This window comes from Magnolia sinica, chromosome 17, assembly GCF_029962835.1.
Source record: "Magnolia sinica isolate HGM2019 chromosome 17, MsV1, whole genome shotgun sequence".
In the NCBI taxonomy this organism is placed as follows: Eukaryota; Viridiplantae; Streptophyta; class Magnoliopsida; order Magnoliales; family Magnoliaceae; genus Magnolia; species Magnolia sinica.
The window spans coordinates 71,024,014-71,036,330 of NC_080589.1; positions in this window are offsets into that span (position 1 = coordinate 71,024,014).

A 12,317-nucleotide genomic window follows, 5' to 3' on the forward strand; every position below is an offset into this window, starting at 1 on the left:
GTTAAATGTCAACATTGTTGGGTAGTGATGGTTATTACATTGTGACTTTTCCTTAGACCTGATAAGGCTCATCCTCATCATTCTCTAGTGGGTTAACCCAACAAATGAACCCCATTGATATTGCTTGGTCCATCAGCCTCCGTAGAACCCCATTCTCGGCTCCCAGCGCCCATTCGCCAGGTTCCGATCCTGGGATGCTACAAGGAGGATTTTTAACATCAGTTTGATTCGTAATAAGCATAACCAAAGGCATAACCCACAAACAACAACCAAAAACTCCATCACATTTCCACTATAATCAAAAACTTTACAAGTACAATGAGCATAAGGGAAATACAATGATGATAGACAAAAAAGAGCTCCTAAAGATCAGCCACGCGTCCAAGCCTCAGCGCTGCTGCGATTCACCTGCACGCAACGGTCGTGCATAAGCCTATAGAAAGCTTAGAGGGTGGTGAAAGTGTATGGTCAAGGTGGTAATGTAGTTATGCAGTATCAGAGTAATGCGGAACATGCTGATGAATGCTAAGAATCTCATTAGCCGTACCAAGGCCATGCGGTGCAAAGAATGATGTCGGCCATACCAAGGCCATGCAATGCGAAATGCAAGTCAAGCATACAAATCCTCATCTAAGTCCACATGTCAATACGGCTCAAATCTGGAATATCACCGGGGTCTAGTACACTCCAAGCCAGATTGCCGCCCCATCGCGCGCAATAAGGTGAGTGGAAAAGACCTCACTATCCGCCTGCCAATATCGAGCTCGGCTCGTCAATAGCGGACCCATTCCTCGAGCTGGTCAGACTCAGCCTAGCATTGCCCCCTACTCTCGGGCGGGTAAGGCCGCACCCCCTTCCAACCGACCACGACACAGTGGAAAGCGCAACCGTCTGGTAATCGGCACTCGGCGCTCATGCACCCACTCGGTCTAGACGTTGGAGCAACCTCTTGGTACCATAAGGGTTTAGGGACTTTCACCCAGGGATATCTATCGCACCCCATGTAGAACAGTATTTTCGGTATCCAATCCTGCCAACCACGATACGTCTGTGGAGGCTACGGCCCTGATGTCGCTAGGGCGTACAGTAACCATATCACACAATGCGAATGCATGAATCACACTATTCAGTCATGCAGCAATCCTGCGCGTATCGTGCGCTCATGTAGGGCAACACCCCCTGTACGGGAGCCCCTAAACAATCTGCCCGAAGGCATATGCGATGATCAGTCATTTCTCATATCAAGCATACGTATGATGCATATGGTCATGAATCATGGAACTAAACATGTTATATAGGATAGATGATAATTATAACAAAGATGGGCTTAGGCGGCCTACACATTAGACGTACGAGCCTAACAATGGGCCTTAGGGAAAGTCATAATGCGGACATTTAACCACACTATACTTGCAATGTGGACGTCAAACCACCATTGCTCCCAAGGCATAGCCCGACGTGAACATCATTACATAAATCATGTTGGGACTGCACATTGCAATGAACCTTAGGTATATCCCATTGGGCCTTCAATGCATCAAAGGGACCGTATCATATGGGCCTCATGTTCATCAAGTGAGCCACATCAATGGGCCACACCAATGGGCCTTATGTGCATTGCAATGGGCCATAACCCGTGGGCCTTAGAATGTATCGATGGGCCTAATCTCATGGGCCTTATGTGTATCGAATGGGCCACACCAATGGGGCCTCAAATGCACATCAAGTGGGCCTCAACCCATAGGCCCCAATACGTCTTAACGGGCCTTAACCCATGGGCCCCTAACACATCAAATGGGCCTCGACCCATGGGCCTTACATATAAATCAAAGTGGGCCTTAATCATGGGGCCACAAGTAACTGAGATGGGCCTTATTTATATATACATCAAAGTGGGTCTCAACCATGGCCCACAAGTGAACTGAAATGGGCCTCCCACCATCAATAAATTATATATAATATAATATATATACATATATATTTATATATGTAACATATAATATTATATATAATATAATATTATATATATATACATATAACATATAATATTATATATAATATAATATTATATATATAAATATATATACACCAACACACACGCACCCACACACACGCACACGTACACCCACCCACACAGTGGGCTCCACATTCACAGTTCCACGTCCACCGTCCAGGCGGACGGTGTAATGAAACACATACATCCATGTGGGCTCCATGTGGGGCCCACCGTAATGTTAGCTTTCCATCCAACCCGTTGGTGAGGTCAAGTAGACCTAGATGGAGGGTGGGAACAAATCTCACCCTGATCCAAAACTTCTGTGGGCCCCAAAAGGATTTCAAAGGTAAAGGTTCAATCCCACTGTTTCATCCGGTGTGGGCCACCTGAGTCTTGGATCTGGTTGATTTTTGGGGTGGGCCCACGTCAGATAGTGGCCCACCCGATGAACGGGTTAGATGACACATAAACATCAAGGTGGGGCCCACGGCTAGGGCCGTGCTTGGCTGTTGGTACGTCCGTCCGCCCGGACGCTGGCGTGCGCAGGCAGCGCTGCTGCACTTCTAACGCAGCAGCAGCAGCTGCTGCAGTTTATATTTTTTTTTTGATTTTTTTGTGTTATTCCATGGTTTTCATAGGTGGGGTCCATATCCAGATAATCCGCCCCGTCCAATGGCCCTCCATGGCCCCCGACAAACAAAACAAGCCCAATATTGGGCCTGTTTTGATGGATAAAAACAATATGGGACATTTTAATGGTAAACTCACTGTTTGCCATGTTATGGCCCGCCTGAAAATCTGATCGGTCCCATCTTTGGACTCAACGCCTAAATATGGCTTGAGACAGGAATGGATGGTGTGGATTTAATACATACATCAAGGTGGGGCCTACACAAGTGGACCACCCCAAACCTAGCTAATATTTGCATTTCCCATGTAACGTCCAGCGTCCCTGGACGCTGGACTCTGCAAATACACTAGAGGTGGGCCTTGCTTATGTGGGCCACCTCATGGAGGATGGTGTGTATACTACACACAAAGTGGGCCCCACTTGTAGGTGAGTTGGATGGAATACATACCCTATGGTGGGGTCCATTCAAGTGGGCCACACAACCTCTTCATCATACAACAAAATAAAATAAAATAAAATAAAATAAAAATAAAATAAAAAGGGAGAGAGATAGAGAGTGAAACCGCGTGATGGAGGGACCCCCGGCACTATGGGCCCTCCCTTGCACTAAATCATACATCAAGTGGGTCCCATTACATGTGGGGTCCATGGAATTGAAATCCAACGGTGGAAATCCTTTCTCCACTAAAATGGATGGTCTAGATGACCCTAAGCATACAAAGAAATAAACATCATGATGGGGTCCATGGAGAATGGCCCCATCATGGAATGATCATGATGATCTAAATGGGCCATCGGCCACATCTTAGGGGTCTAAAGTGAGATCCAACCATTGATCGGTTGGTCTCACTTGGCCCATCTTAAGAATGTGAAAATCTACCCTATCAAGGCACCCACCACTTGATCTTCTTGCTCCCTTGGCTTCCTTAGCTCCTTGTGCTTCTCTTTGATGGAGGAAGATGGGAAATGGATGGTTGAGATGAGAGATGAAGGGGTAGGAAAGGGGGCCTCACAAATGCCATTTTCTCACCATAGGGGACTCATACGTATGGGACTTGCTATGGGAGAGTTGAAATGAGAGAGAGACTTGTAAGGGAGAGAGAGAGAGAGAGAGATGGGTGATGGAGTGATGGGGGATGGTTTGGGTTGAAAAATTGTAAAAAGGGGGTATGGTTGATGTTGAAAATGGAAAAAGAGGAGTGGTGAGGTGGAAAGAGGGTAGACTTTTGAAAAAGGTGGAAATGGGTTGTTGTACTTAAGGTATGGGATGCTTTAATGGTTGATTGATGGGACTAATTGTAGAGATTCCCTCGAAATCCGCAACGCACGGTGTTTCTTCGGAATAAACGCAGATCGACATCTTCTTGCCTGGGTATCGGTTCGGTGCGCAAGTCACGGCGTTGGAACCGCGGCGACGACGCGGTCGCTATGATATAACTTTCGGACCAAGCCGACGTCGGTGCGCGGGACCTGGCTTAGGATCGTGCGCAAACACCGAATACGGTGCGAAGGTTGCCGGAATTTGACCGGAAGGACCGCGGAAGCTAACAGACCTGATAAGGCCCATCCTCATCATTCTCTAGTGGGTTAACCCAACAAATGAACCCCATTGATATTGCTTGGTCCATCATCGGTCGTCTACATATGGGCCCCACCTTGCGATTGAGGTCAATTATCATGACCGATTTGTCGATTCTGATTATCGATCGATTTCGATTATCGTGACCGATTGTTGATTCTGAGTATAGATGAAGATTAACCGAACGATGCCTTTTATCGTGACCAATTGCTGATCCGATTGTCGTGACCGATTTGTCGACTCTGATTATCGACCGATCCCGATTGTCGTGACCGATTTGCCGACTCTGATTATCGACCGATCCCGATTATCGTGACTGATTTGCCGACCTTGATTATTGACCGATCCCGATTGTCGTGACCGATTTGCCGACTCTGATTATCAATCGATCCCGATTGTCGTGACTGATTTACCGACTCTGATTATCGATCGATCCCGATTGTCGTGACCGATTTGCCGACTCTGATTATCGATCGATCCCGATTGTCGTGACCGATTTGCCGACTCTGATTATCGATCGATCCCGATTATCGTGACCGATTTGTCGATTCTGATTATCAATCGATCCCGATTGTCGTCACCGATTTGCCGATTCTGATTATCGATCGATCCGATTGTCGTGACCGATTTGCCAATTCTGATTATCGATCGATTCGATTGTCGTGACCGATTTGTCAATTCTGAGTATTGATCGATCCCGATTATCGAGGCCAAGTATCGAGACCGACTCCGATTTTCGAGGCCGACTCCGATTGTTGAGTCTGAGTGTCAATTTCGATTGTCGAGGCCAATTGTTGAGACCTATATGGTGTATATGCGGCTTGTAGTTGAGGCCCAATGTGATACATTTAAGGGCTAGGTGATGAAGCCCATTGTGATGTATGTTAGGCCCATGTGAAAGGCCCATCATGATGTGTATTAAGTTCTTGAGTGAGGCCCATGTTGTTGTATATTTGGGCCCTTGTGTGAGGTCATGGGTCCACTATATGTTAGGATCTATGGGGCCATTCCTCGGGGGGCAATGTTGGTTAAATGTCCACATTGTTGAGATCGATTGTCGATGCCGGTTATTGATACTGATTATGAGTATGTGACAGCATAGCATCATGATACATGGTCATACGCATCATCTGCATGTTTGTTATGAGATGTGGTTGATTATTGCATATGTCATTGAGCATGTTGTTATGAGACTCCCTGATATGCAGAGGTTATCTCACATGAGCGCGCGATGTGCGCAGGATTGATGCATGACTGGATTGTATGACTCATACATCTCGCATTATGATTACTGTACGCCCTAGCGATATCAGGGCCGTAGCCTCCACAGGCATATCGTGGATGGCCAAATGGGACACCGGAAATGTTTGGTTCTAGCATACGGGCGCCATAGATGTCCCTGGGTGAAAATCCCTAAACCTCCGTGGCCAGGAGACGCCCCAACGTCGAGACCGAGTGGATGCATGAGCGCCCGAGTGCCGAATACCAGGAGGTCGCGTCTCCCACCGTGTCGTGGTCGGTTGGGAGGGTGTGGCCTTACCCGCCCGAGGATAGGGGGCAATACTAGGCTAAGTTTGACCGGCTCGTGAATGGGTCCGCTATCGACGTGCCGGATAGGTATTGGCGAGACTATTGGCCGGGCGGATAGTGAGGTTTCTTACGCTCACTTGAACGTGCCTAGGAAAGGGGCGGTGTCATTTAGAGTGTACTAAACCCCGGTGATGATTCGAGAGATGAACAATCGATATGTGGACTTAGTGAGTAAGAGTTGTATACTCATTTATTCATCCATCATTCACTATCCACTCGGCCGGTGGTGCGCAACTATTTGTTACGTGTACCTTCACAATGGCCGAATTTCGGTTGGGGCGCGCGACTAACTTTGAGATAAGGAGTTTATCACATTGGGTCTGACCATCCAAATTAGGTATGGGACTAGTTTGGATAGAAGTCCATTGTGATGGACCCCATAACTTGTGATACTACGTACTACCATACCGACTTCACACTCAAGCATGGTCATTCCATTTGCATTTGCATGTTGCATTACATCCGACATATGGTGTGGTTGACGCTATTCATTTTACTTATACAAGAATGTATATTGCATTGCATCCTCTGCATCCGATATTTGGCTCTCTACGACTCTTCATTTGCATAAGTTGATTTGTATTGTGTATTTTAATATTGTATGATTTATGTCTTTATCGTATTTCTTTACTCGATAATTCTGCTCTTGTCGATTTACGCTTACTCGATAAGTCATGATCTTGTTTGTATATCGTTTATTCCGATATTGTACGATTTATGGATCACCGGTATTTACGGTCTTGTATGATGATGAATTGTATTGAATACTTGACACTTATCTTGTGCACACACTTACACCACTCTCTAAGCTTTTTATAAGCTTATGCACGATTGATGCGTGCAGGTGACGCCAGGACGCAGCCATAGTCGAGCTTGGAGGGTGCAGCGGTCTTCTGGAGCTTGATTTTCGATTTATGTATTTCCTTATAGCATTGTACTCAACTGATTATATTAGTGGATATGTGATGTTGGTGTTGCTTTTGTGAATTGGGTAATCTTGTGGTTGTGCTTATTACGAGTTAAATGTACAAAAAAATATTCCTCCTTGTAGGATCCCAGGATCGGAATCTGGCGTATGGACGCTGGGAGCCAAGAATAGGGTACTACGGAGGTCATTGGATTCGGTAATCGGAAATTTTGTGAATCCGATTTTCGGGTTTGGGTCAGAGAATTTTTTCACATAAACATCCTCTAACTTTGTCCATAACTTAGCCGCAGTTTTATCCCTCATGACATGGTAGAAAACTTCATCCGTGAGATATAAACGGATCGAAGATAAGGCTTTCTTATCAAGAGTATTCCAATCATCATTAGTCATAGTAAACTTTCGCTCCTCAAGAGCACCATCTTCGCCTTGCTTGATTAAGGAACTGATCATTTTTATCTTCCATAACTCAAAATTACTTTTCCTTGAATACTTCTCAATATCATACCTAGTGTTTACCATTATTACTTATCCCTTAGATTCAGATCCGTGCCCCAACAATTGCTTTGATACCACTTGTTGGGATTTGTGTTGTAGAATCACACAGATACGGATCTAAGATAGCAATCTAAGAGCACCAAGTAAACACAAGAGAAAACAAAGATTTAACGTAGAAAACTCTTTCGGAAAAAAATAACGGCATAAAACAACAGAAATTCCACTATGAAAGCATAAATTACAAAGAGAGAAGACTCACCCGATTCGAATAACCTCGAATCTCACCCTTGCTACACCCTTTTAGAAATCCTAAAAACCCTTTTAAGAACCCTTGGAACCCCTTTAGAAAGCTTTAGCATACATGAGAATGACACTAGGGACTCCTATTTATAGATGGGGAAACCCCGCTTACACTCCTCCCTAGAAACCGCCTTAAATTTATGCAGTTCGCACGGAATCCGCGCACCATCTGCATAACCTTCGACTAATTGAGTCAAGACTTCGACTGGTCGAGCTTATCCCTCGACTGGTCAAGCATCTCGGGAATCTCAAATACGTTGTCGCTGGACTTTGAGTCGAGCAGACTTCGACTAGTCAAAGGGACCCTCGACTAGTCGAGCCAGTCCCTCGACTAGTCGAGCACCTCGGTCCAGGCAGATTTAAGACATCTATTTTAATAGCCACAACCACACATATGCATTGTGAGCTATGCCACCCTTTATTTGTGAGGGAAGTCACATATGTCCTTTTAAAAGGATGCATGTTGTCTCAATCACATTATTTATCTTCTTTTTTTCCTTTGGTAGTTGAATGGATGGTCGCTCCTCCAATAGAAAAAAATAAAAAGATTAAAACTTTCCTAAGCCTCTTCATCATAACCATTAATTTTTCAAGTCATGGATGAGCTGGCTGTTGAAGAACCAATAGTCCACAATGCCTGAACAGTATTTAGATCGAATTATTGGTTAGACCTGTTATTATGTAAAAATTTTGATCATGCATTTTTTTAGATTATTAATTAGGTTAGTATTGTCCCATTAGTGTGATCTTTGCATAGTAACTATTAAATATGTATAAGCCTAATGGATAGTTTCGATTGATTGATTGGACTGCTAATTGCAAAATTACAAGGAGCAACATAGCTTATAATAGGGGATATCATTGAATCATTTCTTTATTTTATTACATTATTCATGTAAGATCTTTTTTAGTTATATATTTGTCTCTTTAGTCATTGCATTTACTTGGTATGAGAAATTTAAACAGTCCATATGATCAGCCCTACTCTTGATGAACTCCTTATAAAAAAGAATCAAATTTGAAATTTCTATCCATCCATGATCCAACCTTTGTCATTTTCCTCGGTTCAATGTCGATCATTACATTTTTCCCATTCAAAATATGGGCCCCGCAATGAAAATATACTTTCGAAATAATCAAGCCACAACCACACATTTACATTTCGGGCTATACCACCCATTACGTATGAGGGAAGTCACATATGTCCTACACAAGGACGTATGTTGTCACGATCACATTATTTGCCTTTTTTTCTTTGGTAGTTGAATAGACGATCTCCTCCAATAGAAAAAATATATAGCTAGATTAAAACTTCTCCTAGATTATAAAATTTATAAAGAAAATTAGGTTTAAAATTTTCATATACCACACAGTTATATAGCTAAAGGGAATACATACGCCACACCTAAATCATCCAAAGCACCACTAACGTGAGTATTAAGCTATTTATTTTAAAAGATCCCGGTTAATATATAAAAATTTTAATAAAACTAGAGAATGAAATAATAGGGAAATTCAGCATTATGCTCAATGAACCTCTGTAATATCTAGCAAGTTAAGTCTTAGTTGATCACAACATCAACACATATTATGAAGAAAACCAGCTCATCTTACAATAGCGCTACAATCGCCCACAAAAAAAAAAAAAAACTGCACTTCAAACAAATCCGAATTTTTCAAAAAAAAAAAAAAACATCAACACATAGAAAATGGGCTACCAAACCAGTTCATGACTTGACACTGGTGAAATGCTGCCTCCAATCCCTTATATATCTGATAGATCCAAATATTCCAATGGTACTTGAATTGAATGACTGGTTGGACCTGTTTTTATGTAAATAATATTGACCGTGCATTTTCATGGGCTACTAATTGGATGGCTAGAATTGTCCTATTAGTGTAATCTTTACAGGGTAACTATTAGATATATGTGGGCCTAATAGATGGTTTGGATTGATTGATCAGATTGCCAATTGCAAAATTGTAAGGAACATTATATCTTATAGTGCAAGATAGCACAAGGCCATTTCTCTATTTACATTACCCATGTAAGTTCTCTTGTAATTATCTAAACTGTTGATATGATAGGCCCTACTCTTGATGAACTCCTTTCAAAAAAGATAAAATTGGAAATCCTATCCATCCATGATCCAACCTTTAACATGTTTCTTAACTTAATGCTAGCCATTGCATTTCTCCGTTTCAAAATGTGGGCCCTACAATGAAGATCAACCTTTAAAAATATCAGGCCACAGTTACATCATTTATGTTGTGGCCTATGCCACCCATTACTATGAGAGAAGTTGCACATGTCCCATCACAAGGACTTACGATGTACCGATCACATTATTTTTCTTTTGGTAGTTGAACACACGATCACCTCTCCAAACTTAATGTTAGCCATTGCATTTCTCCATTTCAAAATGTGGACCCTACAAAGAAGATCAACCTTTAAAAATATCAGGTCACAATCACACGTTTATATTGTGGGCTATGCCACCCATTACCTATGAGAGAAGTCGCACATGTCCTATCACAAGGACTTGTGATGTAACGATCACATTATTTGTCTTTTTTTGTTTTTTCTTTTGGTAGTTGAACACGCGATCGCCTCTCCAAACTTTATGTTAGCCATTGCATTTCTACGTTTCAAAATGTGGGCCCTACAATGAAGATCAACCTTTAAAAATATCAGGCCACAGTCATACCTTTATGTTGTGGGCTATGCCACCCATTACCTATGAGAGAAGTTGCAGATGTCCCATCACAAGTAGAGTTGGGCATATCAGATTGGATCCGGTGGATCCGACCCGATCCGAACCGTTCCGAACCAAACCGACGACCTGAATCGGTGCAGATCGGGTATGGACATTTAGATCCGACAGTTTTCGGATCGAGATCTAGTTGTGATCAATCCGAACCGATCCGATCCGAAAACCCGATCCGTATGGATCCATACCAACCCCATCCAACCCGATCCAGGGTGGTTCTTATCAGTAATTTTACTTTTTCCAGTGGTATGGTCCACTTAGAGCTTTGGATATGCATCGATTTTGGGTTCAACCACTGAAATGACCTGGAAAAATGAATGGACGACGTGGATAAACCACATGCATTCACGGTGGGCCCCAACAGAGTTTACTTAGTATAATAAGAAGAGGTTCGCTGGAGTACCATACACAACTATATAGTTGTTGTAGGATAGGATAGTTGACGTAGGCTATAGGTTATAGCCAGAGGTGCGTGTCGTACGAAGACGAGCACTGACACTCCCTCGAGCTCCGAGTTGTACGAACGGTTTAAAGGAGATCAAAGTTATATGGGCCCCATAGTGATGTATTTATTATATCTACACCGTTCATCTATTTTTAGAGATCATTTTATAACATTATCCAAAAAATGAATTATATCCAAAGATCATGTGGACCACACCACAAATAGCAGCGGAGATAATGATTTTCACTGCTAAACAATTCGTAGGGCCCACCATAACGTTTATTTTCCATCCAATCTGTTCATGAGGTCGCAAAGACCTGAATTAAGAGGCAAAACAAATTTCAAATTGATCCAAAACTTCTATGAGGTTGTGACCCCAAAAAGGCTTTCAATGGTAGACATTCAATCCCCACTGCTTTTTTCAGTGTGGTCCACCTGATAGTTAGATCTACCTTATTTTTCGTCTCAAGCCTTAAAATGAGCTCGCCAAATGGATGGACGGTTTGGATATAACACGTCCCATGATCAGACCCACGGAAACTTGCTAACATAAACGCATCAGCAATGCAAGTTTTGTGCACGGCACGCTGCACGCAGTGTACAACACGCAACGCAGCTGCCTCCCTGTACCGCCTCGAGCTCCGAGTTGTACAAACGGCTCAAATGGGAACGGAGTGGTCGGTGGTCTGTGGGCCCCAAAATGATGTAATGTGTTTCATCCATGCCGTCCATCTATTTTTCCAGGTCATTTTATGGTGTGAGACAAAAATTGAGGTTTATCCAAATCTCAAGTGGAACACATTACAGGAACAACGTTGAATGAACGTTAACCATTAAAAAACTTTTGGGTGCCATAAAAGTTTTGGATTAATCCATTCTTTATTTTTTCCATTCATCTGGACGTTTTTGACTTAATCAATAGATTGGATTTCAAATAAACAGTACATTGGGCCTTAGGAGGATTTTAATTGTGGATATCCAATCACTATTATTTTCCTATGGTGTGGTCCACCTGAGATTTATGTCCCTCTCATATTTTGGGTCAAGGGATAAAATGATCTTTAAAAATGGATGAATGGAATGGATTAAAAACACACATCATGGTGGGTCCCACAGAGCACCGACCACAGCCACCGGGCGGGTGGTAGGGGGAGTAGCCAATCCGTTTCCGCTCATTTCAAATGAGATTAACATCACATGGGCCCCGCAATGAAGTATTTATTATATCCATACCGTTTATCCATTTTTCGTGATCATTTTAGAGCGTTTGGAAAAAAAAAAACGAATCATATCTAAAGCTTAAATGGACCACACCGAATATAGCAGCGAGGATAATGATTTTCACCGTTAAAAAAGTCAATCCGAATCGTATCCAATCCGATTCGACTCGGTTCCCTTGACCGAGTCGGACTCGGTTCGGGTTAGGCTAACCGTATTTCGGATCGATTCGAGTCCTGTGTCCCGAACTCGGTCCCGGATCAGATCGGGTTCGGATCAGCCCAGATACATTTCGAACCGAATTGAGTTGGACCGAATCCGATCCGACTCGGTCCGATGCCCAGCTCTAATCACAAGGACTTAC